Source organism: Camelus bactrianus, chromosome 16 (assembly GCF_048773025.1).
Source record: "Camelus bactrianus isolate YW-2024 breed Bactrian camel chromosome 16, ASM4877302v1, whole genome shotgun sequence".
NCBI classification, from domain to species: Eukaryota; Metazoa; Chordata; class Mammalia; order Artiodactyla; family Camelidae; genus Camelus; species Camelus bactrianus.
In genome coordinates this window covers 3,606,584-3,624,327 of record NC_133554.1, presented here as the reverse complement: position 1 = coordinate 3,624,327, position 17,744 = coordinate 3,606,584, and the positions used below count along the sequence as shown (strand labels likewise).

The window sequence follows — 17,744 nt, the reverse complement described above, 5'->3', positions numbered from 1 at the left end:
GTGTGACCTTTTTTTCCCCTGCTAATATATCCTCCCCAAATGCAGTGAGTGGGCTTAACAGACTCTGTGAAATTTGAGTCTACCAGCCAGGGCCTGTGGAAGAAAGTGACAAGCCAGGGTTATGAAAGGGTGAGGGCTCAGCCGTTGTCTGAAGACAGGGAGCATTTGAAATAGGGCTAAATGGCCCTGGAACCCTTGGAGTCTAGAAGACGAGGTGACACAAATAGGCGAATTAAGGCAAGCCTGTTCTGAGTTGTCCTTTTCTCTGCGTGTTCGGGGGGGGGGGGGCTGTGCCCGGGGCGGGTCCACTGGATCCGGGGGAAGGAGCCCCTGTGGAGCAAGGTGGCCTCACAGCCCCTCGGCTGTATGGCTTTCTGGTTTGCTGGCATCTCGCGCTGTCCCAGGGCCTCAGCCTGCAGGCTTAGACTAGACGTAAAAAGCAGGCGGAGCATCCCCACGAGGCCTAGTGACTGAGGATGCGGAAGGACTCCAGTGCGTGAAACCAGCCGAAACTGGGCGGAAACCAGACCTGCCGTAGGAGGAGGCGGCAGCACATTGTACCAACACGCTTCCTTAAGAAGAGTCTCCAGAAACAGTCAATAGATGGTTTCTGATGCCTCCACAATGTCTCTGTTATGGGTGGAAAAGCTTCTGCGTTCATCCGAGGGGCTCCCAGAATTCTGCTTCTGTGCCTCAGATTAACTCTCTGACTTTCAGTTGAATCCAACAGATACCAAGAAGAGATGTTGCATTTTGTCAAATGGTTTTTCTGCATCAGTTGAGAAGATCATTTGTTTTCCCTCCATTCTATTAATGTGCACATCACCTTGGTTGATTTTGATGAATTTCTTGAGTCCTGCGTTTGCAACCCACGTACAAAGTGAGACTTTCACAAGACACTACTGCTCCCAATGCAGATATAGAAAACCCATCTAGAAAACAATATTCCATTTTTCTTTGTGCACAGTTCAAGAAAACACCATAAAATATCCTCAAATCAAGGCCCTGGCAGTGCCTGTGGCTGATGTACCTGCTGTGTTCACTTGCAGGAACCGTTCCCCTGTCCCCCAGAGCACGCAGCAAACAGCTGGTTAGCCTTGAAGTGAACACGGTGATACAAGAATGATGCTCCGGGTGTGTGCTCAAGGAGGTCTCGCTGCATATATAAAAGGTTGCTCGTTTATTCATGATGCAAAAAAAAAAAAAATTCTTCGTGCATTTGGCAGAAAGAGTCATCAATTATTTACTCAGAACTCCCTGTCTCCAAGCACAGCTTTTTGTGCGCATGAGGCGTGACTGCTGTCATTACTCTAAAACGTGTAACTTTCTTTTTGATGGTGGTGGATGTGCTGTCACGATGCGTGTGGCGTTGTGGTCACTGATGTATTCAATGAAGGATTTCTAGATGATTATCCCCTTTTCATCTGAGGCCCCCGTCACCCTGTCCTCAGACACCCAGAAGTTATCAGTTCATTCACTCATTCATTGGCATCCTCACTCCCTTTCTCTGCCTCCAGACAGAAGTACTGCGTTGCTAAATCATTCATTATCCTCTGGGAGCAAACATTTTCTCGAGCAGCACTCCTCACCCTGATCCTAGTGAGGGCACGACTAGGGAGACGTCCTCTGTCAAACGCACCTTAAAGCCCTAAACTGTGTTCCATCCGCATTGCCGGCAGCTCCGTCACGTCAGTTGTCAGGTCAGAGAGCCTGGTTTCCGAGGCCCCCGTGGAGACAGAGATGTCGGAGCCCGCTGTGCAGGTCCCGGGGCGGGGGGGCTCCTTCACCCCCAGTGCAGTGCAGCCGCCCCCAGTGCAGGACTCAGACTGACGCGAGGGAAGACACGTGACCTGGGCCAGGAGTTACTCCTCTCCCAGCCAGCTGTCAAGGGCTTTCGTAGGCTGAGGGTGTGACGTTCCCCTTATCTGAGGTTTGGGTGGCTGCCTGGCAAAGCGTCTGGTCCAGCCCAGCTTTGAGGCCCTTGAGCCATGCCAGGCAGACAGTCCAGCCCTTGGTTTCCCTACCCAGCCCCACCAGGGGACGGTCTCGGCTTGGGTCCCCATCCTGGCTTCAGACACGGCAGGCGTGGCCTCCACAGATGTGCAGGGCTCAGGTCTCCTTTGCAGGAAGCCTGCTGCGCGGAGAATGGTGGTCTCACAGCCTTCAGCTGCCCACCCAGCATCCACAGCCGCGTGCAGGCGGGGGCCAAGCTGTTCCCCACTACTTCTGGCCAACGACTGAGGGCAGCGGAGGGGACGGCGGCTGGAGGAAGGCCGTTTCTCCCCACGCGGAGCCCCTCTCACGACAGCCCAAAAGGGCTGCCCTGCAGGTTGGGGCTCTTCCCGCCCCTCTCCCTTCCTTTCCGTCTCCCCTCCTGGGTCGGGCTCGCGTGGTGACCCGAAGGTGATGCTCACTTTTGCTCCGTGTCTCCTTTATTGAAAGATAAATGGTATTTGCTCCAGCAAATCTCTCCTCCTCTAAATTCCATTTTAGTGTCTGCTCTCGGAGACCTGAACCGACACTCTTGGTTTCTAGGTTTCTGCCTTCCTCTCCTGCTCTTCCAGGACCCCCCACCCTTGCCCACGCTGTCTATGTCTGCCTACACAATGGCCTGCTTTTCTTTTCTTTCTTTTTTGGTGGCAGATCTGAAAGAAATAAATGTCCCATCTATCAAGCCTAAATCATTAACACACACACACACACAAACTGGTTTGCTTTCCGAGTCTCCACTGTCTAGGGGGCAGTCTTGGCACTCCTTGCTACCGGTAGCCCCCTGTAGGATAGATGGATCCTTCTAGTAAAGCCAAGAAAAAAGTAAAAATCAAGTAGAACTTTGCAAAAAGTAGGTGAAACACTCAAAGGTGCTCTATCTGAACTCAGTGTGATTATGTTGTATTCATGTTTATGGCACATTACCAGTGCTGGGTCAGCACTGGCACGATTATATAACCATTGTTGAATAAAAACCCCGCAGAATTTATCTCCACTCATTCCCCACTCACACTCCTTACGTGCCCCGCTGGCACGCTGTGGTGTCCAATGAGTTCAAGCTTCCTTCTGGCATTTTCTACGACCTTCACTGTTATGCCCAAATTAGAACTCTCTCCACTCAGATCTACCCTTGGTTCTCGTGGAAAAGCCACATTTAAATCCTCGTTCTGCTCGTGCCCATTGTTGCAGCTACCAGAAAGCTGGTTAAACTCATAAAGTGGGAAAGGAATTTCCATGGAAGTCAGGATGCTGCCTTTAACTAGCTGAAGGTGTTGGATAAGTAATTCCATGTCTCTTGGCTTCCATTTTTCTCACCCATGCTGCCTAGTGTGTAAAGTCTACTGTACATTAGAAGAATTTTCTGAGAAATGAATTTATGCAACAATATGAATGGTTGAAATTTTACTTAATACTTTTTTGTTCTTTTTTGCAGATACCTGTAAGATCAAATAAATCAGTTGCATTTAGCCTTTCTGCTGATGGAAGCGAAAAGTGTCAAGCAGTGCTGAGGACACGCTGGGAGGACTGGAAAGAGGGATCTTGCTGCTGTCGAGGTATGTTCTCCCTGCCTCACCACGCACACTCACACGCACCGTGCCCCCCCCGCCCCCGCCTCCCCGCCGATCTTAAGCCGCTCTGGGATAAAGGGCAGTAGTCTTGCTGACACACGTGGGCATCTCCTGGGTGAGACTCTAAGTCCTGGGATTGGTTGTCAAGGCAAATAATGGATGTCCTGACGACGGAAGACGGCAGCATGCGTAAGCGGCGTGGGAGGGGTCTGAAGCGCAGGGCGAAGGCTTCGGTGTGTACGCCGGACCGCTCCAAGTCTCCGAGAGACGGAGCCTGGCGTCAGCCGTTGCGTTTCCTTTCTCCGTCACTGGGAAGAGACCCTGAAGTCCCCGCACCCGGGAAAGATGCAAGCTGCCTCTTGCACCTGAGCCTCGTCCCCGCTGCATGTACGCACCGCAGCGCAGGGAGGTGGCGGACCGCCCGGGGGCACTGCAGGCGCTCCTCGGTCACGGGTGCTGCGGCGAGACCCTCGTCTGAGAGCCTGCAAGAGGAGTGAGGGGCCTGTTTCCTTTCTTGTCCAGACTTTTTTGACAGAATCCTAATTTTTCAGTCTTCTGCAGTCTCACAGTACAGTTTATATACACCCACTTCCCCTAAATACTCCAGAGGGGCCCTTGGGGTCCCAGGAGTTGCAGCTTCAGGACAGACGGCAGCCTGTGGGAAGCTAGGTGCATCCACCCGGTGCCAGCAGCAGATACGGCGGGACAGTGTTTTGAAGTGCTAGACAAAGGCTTCCCCTCTGTGCTCTGGGATGACTCCTAACCCAGACAGACAGAACGGAACGTTCTGTGTTCATGTCTCAAGGCAGGGGTGTTTGAACAGCTATGCCAAGAAGTAGGAGAACTGGGTCAGCTTCAGATCAGAATTGATTTTGGAAACTCCTAACAGGAACAACGGTCTACAGCAAAAAGATTTTTAAGTCCAAAGACCTCAAAATTAAGAGTTTGAGGGGCAGACCTGGTACAGCAAGTGTTTTCACAACAATCTGAAGTGAGAGGTAAATGAGGAGCTCAGTGTCCTGGCGTGCGTGGGGCAGTTTCAGAGGCTGGGAGGAGGGGATCGTGAGGGGGAAGAAGGGAAGTTAGAGGCTGTCTGGGACTCATGCTGGCCCCACTCCCCACCCGCCTGGTCCTAAGGCAGGTCAGCGGGATGACAAATCTGCTGGACTGGAGAAGCAAGGCAGTGACGTCTGGGTCTTGTCCCTGTGGAGCTGGGGGAGATAAAACCCCAGTGTCTGGTGCCCAGCAGAACCCGGAGCTGCACAGTGGGAGGGGCTGCGATGAGTGTCCCAAGGACGCAGGTCCTTAGACTTGAGAACCGCGCTGGAGAGTGGCTGAGTGCTTGCCTTGCAACCCCCTGTCTGCTGTGGTAGGAAACCCTGAAAACACTGGCTGGGAGTCAAACAGGTGTGTAGGAAGAAAGCTTTTGGCTGGTGCAAGAATGATGAGACAGTGAGCTAAATGGTCCAGTAACTGGAGAAGTGACGGGAAGAGGACAGCCCAGTGAATGCCGGCACTGACCGACAGTAGCCTAGGACCAGACTCTCCGTTCTCCAGGACACACACAACCTGCCTTGGCACTTGGCAACAGACTGAAATACAACACTGCAGGAATTGGGAGATTCCTAAAATTCACACATTCAAAAACTTGTTTCTTGAGTTCTAGACATCATTTTAGGTTTCTGGAGATGTCAGTGTTTAGAAGAAATTCTACCACTCAGTGGCATAGGATCTTAAAAGAGCAAATAGGAATAGCTCTAGAAAATAAAGTGACATTTCTTGGAAAGGTGAGTTTGTAGCTTGAGATGAGTATTTGTTCCCTGGGGATCTCAGAGGTGTGGCAGGAGTCAGGAACGGAAAGGGAGAAACATGGATGTTCCGCTCTGGCGTCCCTCCCTGGGGGCCTGGTGGTGCCGCCTGGAGTACAGCATGTGTCACCTCTCGTGGCTGGGCATCCACAGCCAACTTTCTAGTAGCTTAACTCAGAACAAGAAAGAAGGAAGACTGTCTTGGTGGGTGACTCAGAACAGAGGCAGAAGCTCTGGGACGGAACTAGATTTCTCGTCCTAGACTCTGGGGCCTGCCACTTCGCCCCGTGGTAACCCCAGTGTAGTCTGTGTGTTGGTTCTTCTGGAAGGTTCTTATCGCCTGGCCCAGATGCTGTTATATCAAGAGCCCAGCTTCTAGCTACCAAGCTACCAGCTACCCCAGTTCCTGAGGCTGAGGGAATCCTGCCAGCTCTGTTTGGATGGAAACCATATGCTTGTACCTTCACGTCAGTGTTGGATGGCAAGATGCAGAGTGGAAGCTACGGCTCCTTGTCCCTAGGAGTGTTGGCTCGCCTTGGGCTTGTAAAGATCAGCCCTGCAGTCTTCCGGGATAACCTAGCATTCCCGAGCTCCGTGCCAGAAACCCCCTTTTGCTGGCTGTGCGTTTGCTCGTGGTACGTCCAGAGAGGTCAGAATAGTCATCTCAGAACTGAAGCAGTTCATGCACCACACCGCCCACCACAGCGTCCCTCCCTGCAGGGAAGTTGTTCACCTAGAAGGCAGTGAGGATAAATCCGGGCTTTGTTCAGTATGGGGGTGGAAAATCCTAGTCATCAAACTCAAGTCACCCTGAGTGCCTGCTGTTGATTATAAACGAGGAGGAGAACCCGGGATGGGCGGAGTCTGGGGCCAGGAGCACCGTCCCGGGTCTGAGCGTAGCGGGCAGAAAGACTTCCCTTGTTTACACTGGGCCTCTGGTGCCCAGTCGGGGCGCCCCCCTCACACACAGAGTGGCCTCTGCCAGCCCAGGGGGACCTGGGGAGTACACTCGCGCGGCCTTTGGTCTGCGTGTTTAGACTCATGCCACACCGAATTTCATCTGCGAGGAAAAGCTGTTTCAGATGACCATGAATAGCAGCTTTCATCAGCTGTCACTCCTCATTAGGGCCAGCAAGACATGGAAATGTACTCGAGGCCTGGAGGGGAGGCAGCTCTTTCTGTACTAAACATTTATGGACTCCATTTGCCCTTTTAAAGAAGTTAATCAGTCCGCTTGACTCTTCTTCCCCCATCTTGCTTAGGTTCATCTGACTCTTCAGGGCAGAAACCTTCGATACTTGTAAATCCAGACCTGGGTGGAACTAAGACGCCAATCTCGGTGAATTCTGGAACCCCGTCTAGTGTTCCTTCCCTCAGGGCAGTCAGCTTTGTGTCTCTGCTTCTTTGTGTGGGCGTGGCCTCAAAGAGACAGCATAGGTTTTCTGTATTAGAAGAGGTGGAATGGCATCCCCATGGGCAGGTAGACTGTCTCGTATTTGTCATTAGGAGTAGCGATGGGCTTGCTTCAGTGGCATTTGGTAAATCAGCTCTCGTAGAAAAATGAAAAGAAAGAAAGGCCATACTTGCGGTGTTTGCCAGTTTTCAGAGTGTAAATACTCTCACCATGGTTGAGTTCAGGGGACCAGCCAGACATCACTGGACGTAGAGTCCGTGAACTTGGGAGGAGGTGCAAGCAGCTGGCTCTGGTGAGCCAGGAGGAGTCAGTGTCCACCCCCTGCTGGCTCGTGGGCCTGGGAGCAGGGTACCCGGAGCTGGGTGGCGGGCCTAGGCGCAGGAGCTTCTGACTGACCTGTGCTCTTCAGGTCAGCACAGATGAGCAAAGAGCTCCTGACCCATGTGATGCAGGGGCAGGAATGACTGGCTGTGGCCCGAGCTGACAGACACACTGTGCTCCAAACTCCAGCCTAAGACCCCGCAGCTAAGAAGAATCATTCACTGGCCATTCAAGATGTTGAAACAGGCCACTGGGACAGTCCAAGCTCTCGTGTCTGGATCCTGGAAATCCTGTTAGGTTTGACTGTCCTACGGAGAGGTGCAAAACTGGGGACCAAGACCAGTCATTCAGCCCGGATGGAAACCACTGGATTCTACGGTGCTGGGGCAGCAGGAGGGGGATCCCACCCCTTCGAGGAAACTGACCCTCATAGTGCTTTTCTCTATAAGCTGCTATGGATAAAGGAAGTTTTCGTGAAGCCAGATGGACTTCTCTGATCACCACTGATTCATTTAAGGGTTAGTGCTTGATTCAAAGCAGCTGTGTGTGGGGCAGGCGCCCAGGAAATGGGTGGCCTCTGGGGTGATCTGGGACGAACACCCCCAAAAAGGCACCTGTACAGCACGGTGCAAAAATGGCCCAGTGGGGTCCTCTTGGGGAAAACACAAGTGTAAGGTAAACACGGAATAGCTGTCATTCCTCTCAGTCTTTCTCTGTTGGGGGTGAGAAGCTGCTTCTCCGGGGCTCCGTGGAATGTGGGCTTGTCTGGTACCATAGCAGCGGGCCCCACCCTACCGTAACAGTGGACTCTCCCCAGGACCCTCGCAGAGTGGAACCAGCCCTTCACCTAAGGAAACTGCAGTGTAGGGATATAAGTTTTGGGTATAAATAACTAGTATAGAAATTGCCAGGTGTCACACAGGGGCTCCGCTAAAGGGCTCTGGGCAGAGGGAGGGAGCTTGAGTAGAGCGATTGGAGGACGGTTTATAAAAGACAGTATGAAGACCTGCGGAGAAATTAGGAGGAGAAGGGGAGAACATTCCAGAAGGCGTGAGCCGGGGTAATGGGGAGGCAGGTGTGGGCTGTCAGGTGGGGCGCAGGGAAGGAAGGAATAGCACAGCAAATAGCATCAGGAGAAAAAACCCAGTTGAAACAGGGGGAGGCGAGCAGTGAGCGAATGACATTGTTGTGACCAGGAGGGAGATTCTCTAAGCGTTCTGGGCAATGGCTGTGCTGATAGGGAGAAGCCAGGAACATGAAGGAAACAGCATCCTTTTCAATGATCTGTCCAGAAACAATCTGACAATGAAACTTTTCCCGATCAGGATGCCACACGTGTTACAAGAGGACGGTGGATGTGATGTCCGGCATCGCCAAAAAGCATGCAGGACGCTCAGGACCAGCTCTGGAGGTAAGTTACCGCTTCCTGGACGTCCTTCCAGCACAGTCCCTGCAACGGCGTGGGCGTGGGCGAGGTAGGAGTAACCAGAGATAATCTGATCCACTCGTTCAGCTGCTTCTGTTTCCCTTTTTAAGAGTGTGGTCTGTAGAGAAAACATTATCATTTCTGTTGCAAACCTACCCTCCCAAGAGCAAGGTTAGAGAAATGGAATAGATTCATCACACGGTGGCTGCAAACAGTAACATAAAACAGCCTAGCACCGTGCCCGTAGGAACGTCTTAGAAATGCTTTCCAAACGTGACTCGTGTGACTTTGAAACTCTCAAGTGTGCCGATGGACCTGTCATGAGCCGGTGGTGACGGTGCAGGGGGGCAGAGGGGACGGCTCTGGAGCCAGACGGTCTGGTTTGTAATCAGCCGCTATCAGAGGCCCCCCTTGGAAGCTGGAACACTCCAACCTGGAGCACGTAGCTACCCAGGCCTCAGGTCCCTCTTCCTTAAACTGATGTGGGGTTGCTGGGAACACCAAGTGGATTCACGCGTGAACTTGGAATAGTACCTACCACGTAGTGAGGAGTAACTCTCAGCCGAGAACACCTGTCTGCTCCTCTTTACTGAAGACTCACCTTCTCGGCCGTCGGGGGGAAGTTTGCTCGCCCTCTAACATCCAGAATGGAGCCGGACACTCCGGAGTCCCCCGTGGCAGCACGTTCCCAGCTACGGATAGATTGTCTCAGTGACGCCCCTTTTAGCCTGTGGACAAGAAGGGTTTTTAATTGTGTTCTATCAGAGTCACCCACGGGGGCTCTCTGAGCCTTCATACTCCCATAGGGTCTGAATTGCTCTAGACCTCCCTGCACGCCCTCCCTCCCTCCCCAGCAAGGCCGAGTCCCCCGGGGGGGGGTGATGATGGGGCGCAAGCGTGCTTGCCAGGCACGATTTAACCAGCGCATGAAGGGTCCCTGAGTCTTCACTCTTTCCTTAGAGAGCATGTTTCCTATTACAGCAGCCAGATCTTTTTTTTTTTTTTTCCACATTTTTAGGTCACTACCAACGTTTATAACAGGTTTTGAAACAAAATTTTAAAGAATGCGTCACTTGTCACCTCGTGCTGGTGTCGCGTTATGAGTGTGGGAAACATGGAGATGCCCTGAGATCTGGGCCCCAGACCCCACTGCTATGTCCCAGCCCAAAGGGACTGGACATTCAGGCCTGTGTTCTTACTCACAGTTCACAGAATTTTCTGTTCTGGAGCTGATTTATTCCAAGATAATAAATTTGCCCTCCCTTCTCCTTCTCTCCTTTTTAACCAATGCACATGCACATATGCAACTCCTGAGAGGAGCTCACTTGACCTAACTTTTCCTTCTTCCTCGCTCGGTCCCTCCTGTAGACCTACCATCTCAGTCCAGCTTCCTTCAAAAATGCCTGCCGTTCTCACAGTTTTAAGATAAATAAGTTCTGGGGAGGTAACGTACAGCAGGACAAGAAGGGTTTTTCTGGTTAACAATACTGTATTGTCTGTTTGAAAGTTGCTAAAAGAATAGGTCTTAAAAGTTCTCATTACGAGAAAAAAATGTGTAGCTATTCGAGGTGGTGGATGTTAACTACACTGGTGGTCATTTCGCACTACATACACTTTTTCAGATCATTCTGTTGGACACCTTGAATGAATGCAGTTATGTGTCAATTACACGTCAGTAAAGCTGGGAAAAGTCTGAGGGAGGCGGTTCTGCAGTTACAGGGAGAAAGCGTGGGAGTATCTTCTTCCTGAAGTTCCCCTTAGTCTGAAGTTAGTATTTTGAAAAAAACAGTAACTAGTCCTATTTCTCATATAATCTCCTAAATATTATTTAAAGACCCAATCAAGAGATGTGTGTGGTTAATGTATAAGAGGGTGGGAGGCAGGCATGCGTGTGTGGAATGTAAAGTAGGAAGGGAGCAAACGCAACGAGCCTTGGGTCCTTTCCTCCTTCCCACCCCTGCCCCGCAGACAGGACGTGACGAGTTTACCCCTGTGTAGATAGACTGGGGGTGGGGGACTGCGACTTCCTAATTTACTCAGTTGGGCAGGATGTGCTCAGTGCTGCCCAGAGATGACTCTCTGCAGGGAGACCTTAGTCATTCCATCCGCCAGGAGCTTCTGGGATCGTGACGCCCTTCGGCCGGAGAAGACATCCTTCTGGAATGAACCAGGAGTTAAGCAGTAGAGCCTCTCCAATCAGATCAGCTCACGTCTCCCAGCCTTGCCACCTCATCTGAATGCTCTTTTCACATGGTGCCATCTCTTTGGCTCTCTGCTTTCTGCCCCCGACCCACTTCACCCCCCATCAGAGTGAGTTCGGCATGCGTAAATCCCTTCTTGCTTTCGCTCTTCTGACGGCTGTAGCTGGGCTGTGTTGTTCTGATCCGATCCCTCTGTCCTTGTATCCCATGTGGCTTGCAGTAATACTGCAAATTATACTGGGGAGGAGGTCTTATATATATTTGATATACAATGTTGTGTTAGTTTCTGGCATACAGCATAGTGATTCAGTTATGTGTATATATATTCTTTATAGGTTATTACAAGATATTGAATATAGTCCCCTGTGCTATACAGTAGAACCTTGTTTATCTACTTTATACGGAGTAGTTTGTTCCTGCTAATCCCAAACTTCTAATCTTTTCCCCACCACTTCCCTTTCCCCTTTGGTAACCATAAGTTTGTTTTCTTTGTCTGTGAGTCTTTTCTGTTTTGTAAATAAGTTCATTTGTATCAGTTTTTTAGATTCTACATGTAAAGTGATATAACTTCACTTAGTATGATCATTTCTAGGTCCATCCACATTGCTGCAAATGGCATTATTTTGTCCTTTTTGTGGCTGAGTAATATTCCACCATATATATCCCATCTTCTTTACCCAGTCATCTGTTGATGGACATTTAGGTTGCTTCCATATCTTGGCTACTGTAAATAGTGCTGCTATGAACATGGGGTGCGTGTGTCTTTTTGAATTGGAGTTTTCATCTTTCCAGACATATGCCCAGGAGTGGGATTGCTGGATCACATGGTAAGTCAATTTTTAATTTTTTAAGGATCCTCCATACTGTCCTCCATAGTGGCTGCACCAGTTTACATTCCCACCAGCAGTGTAGGAGGGTTCCCTTTGCTCCACAGCCTCTCCAGCATTTATCATTTGTGGACTCTTTAATGATGGCCATTCTGACTGGTGAGGTGCTACCTCATTGTAGTTTTGACTTGCATTTCTCTGATACTTAGCGATATTGAGCATCTTTTCATGTGCCTGTTGGCCATCTGCATGTTGAAGCCCCAGTTGTTGAATGTGAACGGGCTCTGCGGTTAGTCAGAAGGAACAAGAGCTGAGCAGACAGCTGAAGCAGCCTATGGGCTGAAGGGCATGATGTGCTAGGAAATGGGGGGGGGGGTCGTCTGGATGGACATCACGAAGTCAAAGCCAGGACTGATGGAAGTGTGCAGCTGTCAGTGGCATCCAGCAACTTCCAGTGGAAGCGCTGGGCTCTCCCCTCTCCACTCCTTACAGTCTCAACAAAAATCTGTCAGTGTGCTAAATGGATAGAGTTTGAAATTGTGGGAATGAAGTCTGAAGTTCTTGTTTTCTCATGGGGGGCCCATCTAGGATTTCTCTTTACTTCCAAATAGTTAATAGCGTAAGAGGGGCCTGAAGGGTCTTCTCTGTTCCCTTAGAAGGTCAAGGAAATCAGGATGTGACCACTGGAGAGAAGGACTCGGTTGACCACTTGGGGGCTCTGTTTAGGTCTTAAAGAAGCTGGAATGGTTGCCTCCAAAGACCTTGTTGAATTCCATGATTAAATGAAATTGAAAGGTAACTGAGATTTTTCTGCAGTGCATTTGACATTTAATCGACAGTCTTGTGCATTTGTTTATGCCCCTAGCCAATTATATTGAATTATTAGATTTTGGTCCAGAGGGTTGGGAAATTGCATTGCTGTCCTTAAAACCCTAAGTTGTTAGAAAACTTTAAAATTTAATGCCTCTTCTATTTTTCATGAAAAAGCAGTGTAGGTTGTGGATATAATTAGGATTGAAGAGAACATTTTTTAGTGGCAATAATTGGAATCACTGATTTCACTTAAATATTTATTTTTTCATTCCTTTCAAAGGTTTTTTGCTTGGAGCACAGGCAAAAAGAAAAAAAATAAGACCCTGTGATTGGCCGAATTCTTTAATAATCATCCCACCTTCCCTATTACTGCTGTCCAGAATGTTGCAGTGCATCACCCAAAGGCTCGAGGAGAAGGAAATGAGACCCCTGCCGGGTCTAGATGAAAGAGGAAATCTCAGAACACTTCACAAATCTGAGGGGTCTCTCTTATCCCTGTTGGCAAACTCCTGGCCCCTGAGCCGTGTGTCAGGTTGAATAGCCACTTTCCTTTAAGAATCTCAGGTAGAAAGTCGGACCCATTGTGCAGAAAGGTCTCCGAGGGCCAGCTGGGTTGAACTTCCATTGATCTATTGAAAGGAGGTCAGTGTGTCCATCTGTTCTTTTTCATTTTTAGGCAGTAAAATCGAGGCATAGGCAGGCAGAAAGCTTGTGACCATGACCTTCATTAGCCTCTTCCTGAAAATGTGATAGACACCTCTGACCCTTCTTTTGCTTCAAGGCTACAGCCTCGCCACTGAAGCTGCATTTACTGCCAAGCGTATGGCGACAGAATCACTTTTCTTAATTGCTCTTGAATGTAATGGAGCAGAAAAGAGAAGGCAGGTCTTCCGACTCTTAGCCTCAGCAGCAGCTAATGAATCAAGCCTCCCACCCCTGCACACCCCTGGCTTTAACTAGGACAGGGTGCAGGGTTTCCTGGGGCAGATGGCTGTGACCTAGGACCCTGGTGCGCAGAGGTTCCCCTGGAGGGGGGTGCTGTGTGCCCACGGGGGCCGCCTGGTGCTGTGAACAGATGTGTTTCCTGCCCTGGTGACTGCGCTTGGGTTCTGTAACTAAAGAGGTCCCCGCTGACAAATTCCTCCAGCGCTTTTAAAACCACATTTCCCATGAAGGTCTTTCTGAGGTGAAGTAAAAGTTGACGGGAAGCACAGCGAGGGGCCGGGCTCAGGTTGCATTTGCCAAGTTTATCATGATTCACACGACGCTGTGGATCCCGCAGACACACCCACTCTGATGGGACGTGGGAAATGTGGGGGCAAGCGAGTTTGCCACTTCCTTCACATGATTTGTCCCTAGAGCAGAGGCAGAGTGCCACCCTGCCCACACAAGGAAGGCTGTGTTGGTGGTAAAGGATGTCTCCCACCCTCCCCAGGAGGGGAGCGGCTTGGCCGTCCCCACCGATGTTAACTTCAGTGATAGCGGACGTGTGTCGAGCGCCTGTCACATGCCAGCACTGCTCACAGAACCGGATGCACATACCTTTACTGAGTCTTTGCAGCAATTCTGCAGATTCCATGTTGTTAACATCCCTGTTAACAGAGGAAAAGGAAGCAAGTTAAAAACACGCTCATCTGGCTGTGTGCTTTTGGGACCCCAGATATCTTATGGGCACCTGTATTTCAGCGATAGGTCTGGGAAGCTGAAAGTGATGAAGTTAAACACACTGTAAAAAGAGTAAGTGCTCATTTGAGGCCCCAGTGATCTTGTCCATCTTCTTTCCGAAGCTTCGTTTCTTCATTTGATCCCTAGAGTTCATGCCCTGAACTCCAGGCCAGGGATGGAAAATAGGTTTCATCACAAACAGTGGCTTCAGTCACTTGCAGTAGCTTCCAAAGCACGTGGTTGTGAGGATTCTTGGGGGAAGTCGGGGTTGAATGTGTCAGAGCGCAATGGTGGTGTCTTCTGTGAGTACAGGAGGGCAGGTGAGGCGGGCAGCGCAACCCCCACGGTGGTGCCATTGGACCGCTGTTCGCCCTTCAGTAGTGACCTGAAACAGCACATTAATTCATTAGCTTATGCATTCTGAGATGCTTCTCTGTTGGTGGCACCATGCTGTCTCCTGCCCTCACACCACCAGCCATCCCCCATCCGTCCTAGGAGGCTCGGGTCCAATTCTGCTGCACTGAGAGTGGTCCTGTGATCAGAGTGTCAGCTCAACTAGAGACTCAGCTGGGGACGTGTGCGGTCTGAGCCCTTCTCTCCCTGAGAGCATCAGTTTTTCACCATGAAGGATACAGTGAAAAGGAGGGTAGGCTGACAGCTGGGCACATGAGGGCTGGTACAGGATGAAAAAGAGAGGGGCCAGCAGTGACATGACAAAAGGCAAAGGAAGGTGACAGCCACTGCAGGTCCTTGTGCACATGTTATTTTGCTGCTGTTTTTGTTTGAATGCTCTACTTGTGGCAAGGATGGGATTGGTTGTAGCCGAAGCAGCCTGGAGAAGAGGACAGAGAGGAAGAAAGAAAGCACGGAGGGTGGCGGAAGGAAAGCGGTCCTGTGGGCTGTGAGAGAGGAAGGTTAGGGAACAAGGTCTTCTGAGCATGAGTCACGTGAAGATCAGGTCTGATGGAAGCAGCCAGGAGACTAACATGATGGGGACCTTCCTCAGCAACCAGTCAGCTGTATTAAAGAGCCACGGTCCTGTGGTTCGCCTTCCTGGAAGCAAGGACAGAGTTAGAGATGGGCAGGGAGCAGTGGAGGAATAGTGTGTGTGTGCGCGTGCACGCGTGTGTGCACATGTTCATTCAAACCACATGAGATCAATCATAATAACAAACAAGTGACAGGTGGGGTTTAATCTAGGTAGTAAGTGGGAGAAACGTGGCCCTTTTGTTTTTGTGATATAATTGTAAAGGCTAAACATTGTGACAGTCCTACTTTTCTTGGGACATTTCACACAATAACAAACTTATTATGCTTCAAAAATTTACTTCCATAAGCCAACAAAGATAAAATGGAATCATAAAAATCAACCAGTCAATCCAAAGGAAGGCATACATAGATAAAGAACAAATGGAAAACAAATACCAAGATGACAGATTTAAACCTAATCTAACATGTTAATGATTACATTAAATGTAAATGGTCTAAATACTTCAATTAAATTTCAAAGGTGGTCATAATGAAGAAAAATTAAGACCCAGCTATATGATGCCTATAAGAAAAATATTTTAAATATAAAACCACAAAGAGATTAAAAGTAAAAGAACAGAAAAAAGACTTACCATTCTAACATTAATCAAAATAAAGCTTGAATGACTATATTTATCCTAGACAAAGCATATTTCCAAAAAAATTACCAAAAATAAAGAAAACACTTCATAATGGTTAAAAAGATCAACTCTTCAAGAGGACGTAACGATCCTAAATGTGTCTGTACCTAATACCAGAACTTCAAAATAAACGAGGCAAAACTGAACTATAAGAAGAAATAGGGACCTTTCTGAGTATTGGATGTATTTGTTACTTTGAATATGGTGAGGATTTCATGAGTTTTAAATATTTCAAAACTTATCAAACCATATGCTTTAAATATGTATAGTTTATTATGTTCAATTGTATGTTAATAGAGTTGTTAAAAGAGAGTATTCTGGAAATCCAAAGGGATAAAATAAATGAACTATTTGAATAATAAGTAAGCTAATATTAATAGTTGTTATATCAGAAAACCAAAACCCTCCCCATGTATTCATTTTGGACTGAAAGAAAGTTAGACATAGATGTTTTTAAGAAAATAAAAGGATATATAAAAGTCTAAAGTTTTGCTAATTTTTACTTTAAAGAACATTAAGACGAACTTTAATGCCGAGATACATTTACCCCATCGGTGATACTGCGACCTTTAAGCATTATGTCTTACAAATAAGCAGCAATGAATGACCACAACAGACCCTGTACTGTAAGAAGCAGATGCTTTTTTATTACATGAAATATAAAACACAATTTATTTTTAAACAAATAACACAAAACAGAAAATGTCCAACAAAATATGTGAAGACAGATGTTTTTAAACTCTTTAAACCTTAATAGAAAAGATACATATTTCATGTTACATAGAGACAGAAATCCTGGTGTACTGATTCAATTTAATAAATACATTTAAAATGAAATTTTCAAATTTTAAGCTTAAATTAAAATTTATTATGATTGCCTATAATTTTTCTGGTAATTTTGTCACAGTGAATTCACATTTAATACATTAAGCTGTGTCCAGTTTAAATTACTAGAGTGGAAAAGTTAAAGGATTAAGAAAATTCTCACAGAAATGTTTTGAATAAAAGACCTTAGCAGCTTTTGTAAGAAGTAATAATAATACTGGACTGAAAACAGAAGAATAAATTATATTCCCTCAGAGAAAGAAACCAGCGAGTTGTCTCACGTGGGGTAAACTTTGTAATACACACAAAAAAAAAAAAAATTAAAGACTCGAAGCTACCTTTTTGATGATTTAGTCATAGAGAAACAAGAGAAGTACTTTCAAGGCGCTTTAGGTGGCTTTTTAAAAGTGTTAGTAAGTATCAGACACGACCAGACAACTTGGAGCTTCAGACAGAGCCTCGGTAATACAGCGTATGTGTGGATGTGATTGCTACTTCAAGAAATGCGAGAAAATAAAGTGCGTCGAATCAGCGTCCACTACGAATGCCCTCTGCTCAGCTCCCTCTGCACTGCAGGGGTAAGAAAATAAACAAAAACGTACAACTGGCTTAACTGAACCAAACCATCAAGGGAAACTATTTATTTGCTTGTTTTTTTATGAACCTTAATATATTTGCAAAAATCCCTAGGAAGCCCAGACTTACCCTTGAAAAATTACAACTTTTAATTTAAATAAGGCAGGGAAGCTAAACTGTTTAACCAATTTGACAGATATATAAAATGCTTACAGTCCTGGTCTATAAAGCCAGGAGCCTCGTAAAGTTTTATTTCATAGCATGTAAGTCCTCGTTCGTGGTAAATATCTTCATCTTAAAGAACTGCTGCTAAAGAGTGTTTTCTTCACTTGACATTTTAAATTGTAAGCCTGAATTAATTCCATGACCTCAAAACTTTGATAAACAGAGCATCTTGGTTTGATGAACCTAGTTTTTATAGATGCAGATAGAGGCTGAACAGCACCCCTGCCAGTATATGAGTCATCTGTCATTAAGCTTTTTCCCCCAAAGTTGTCACCTGAAAAATCGGTATATTTTAACCTCCAGACCACCATTTTAACTCCTCTTCTAATAGAAACATAAATTGGGGATTTGTGCTCTACTAGATGATGGCCGAAGTGAGATCTGGCGTAGACTAGCACCGCCGCGCCCGTGAC

General features: G+C 47.8%; 1 long non-coding RNA gene across 2 annotated transcripts in view; it reads left to right on the top strand.

Moving 5' to 3' along the window:
* The window catches only part of LOC123612080 (uncharacterized), a 249,017-nt gene that overhangs the window by 206,761 nt on the left and 24,512 nt on the right, over positions 1–17,744 (top strand). For both annotated transcript variants that reach the window (XR_012499357.1, XR_012499356.1), the window contains exons 4-5: positions 3,425–3,545; positions 8,429–8,514. This is a non-coding gene — a long non-coding RNA (uncharacterized LOC123612080). The remainder of the gene's footprint in view (positions 1–3,424; positions 3,546–8,428; positions 8,515–17,744) is intronic.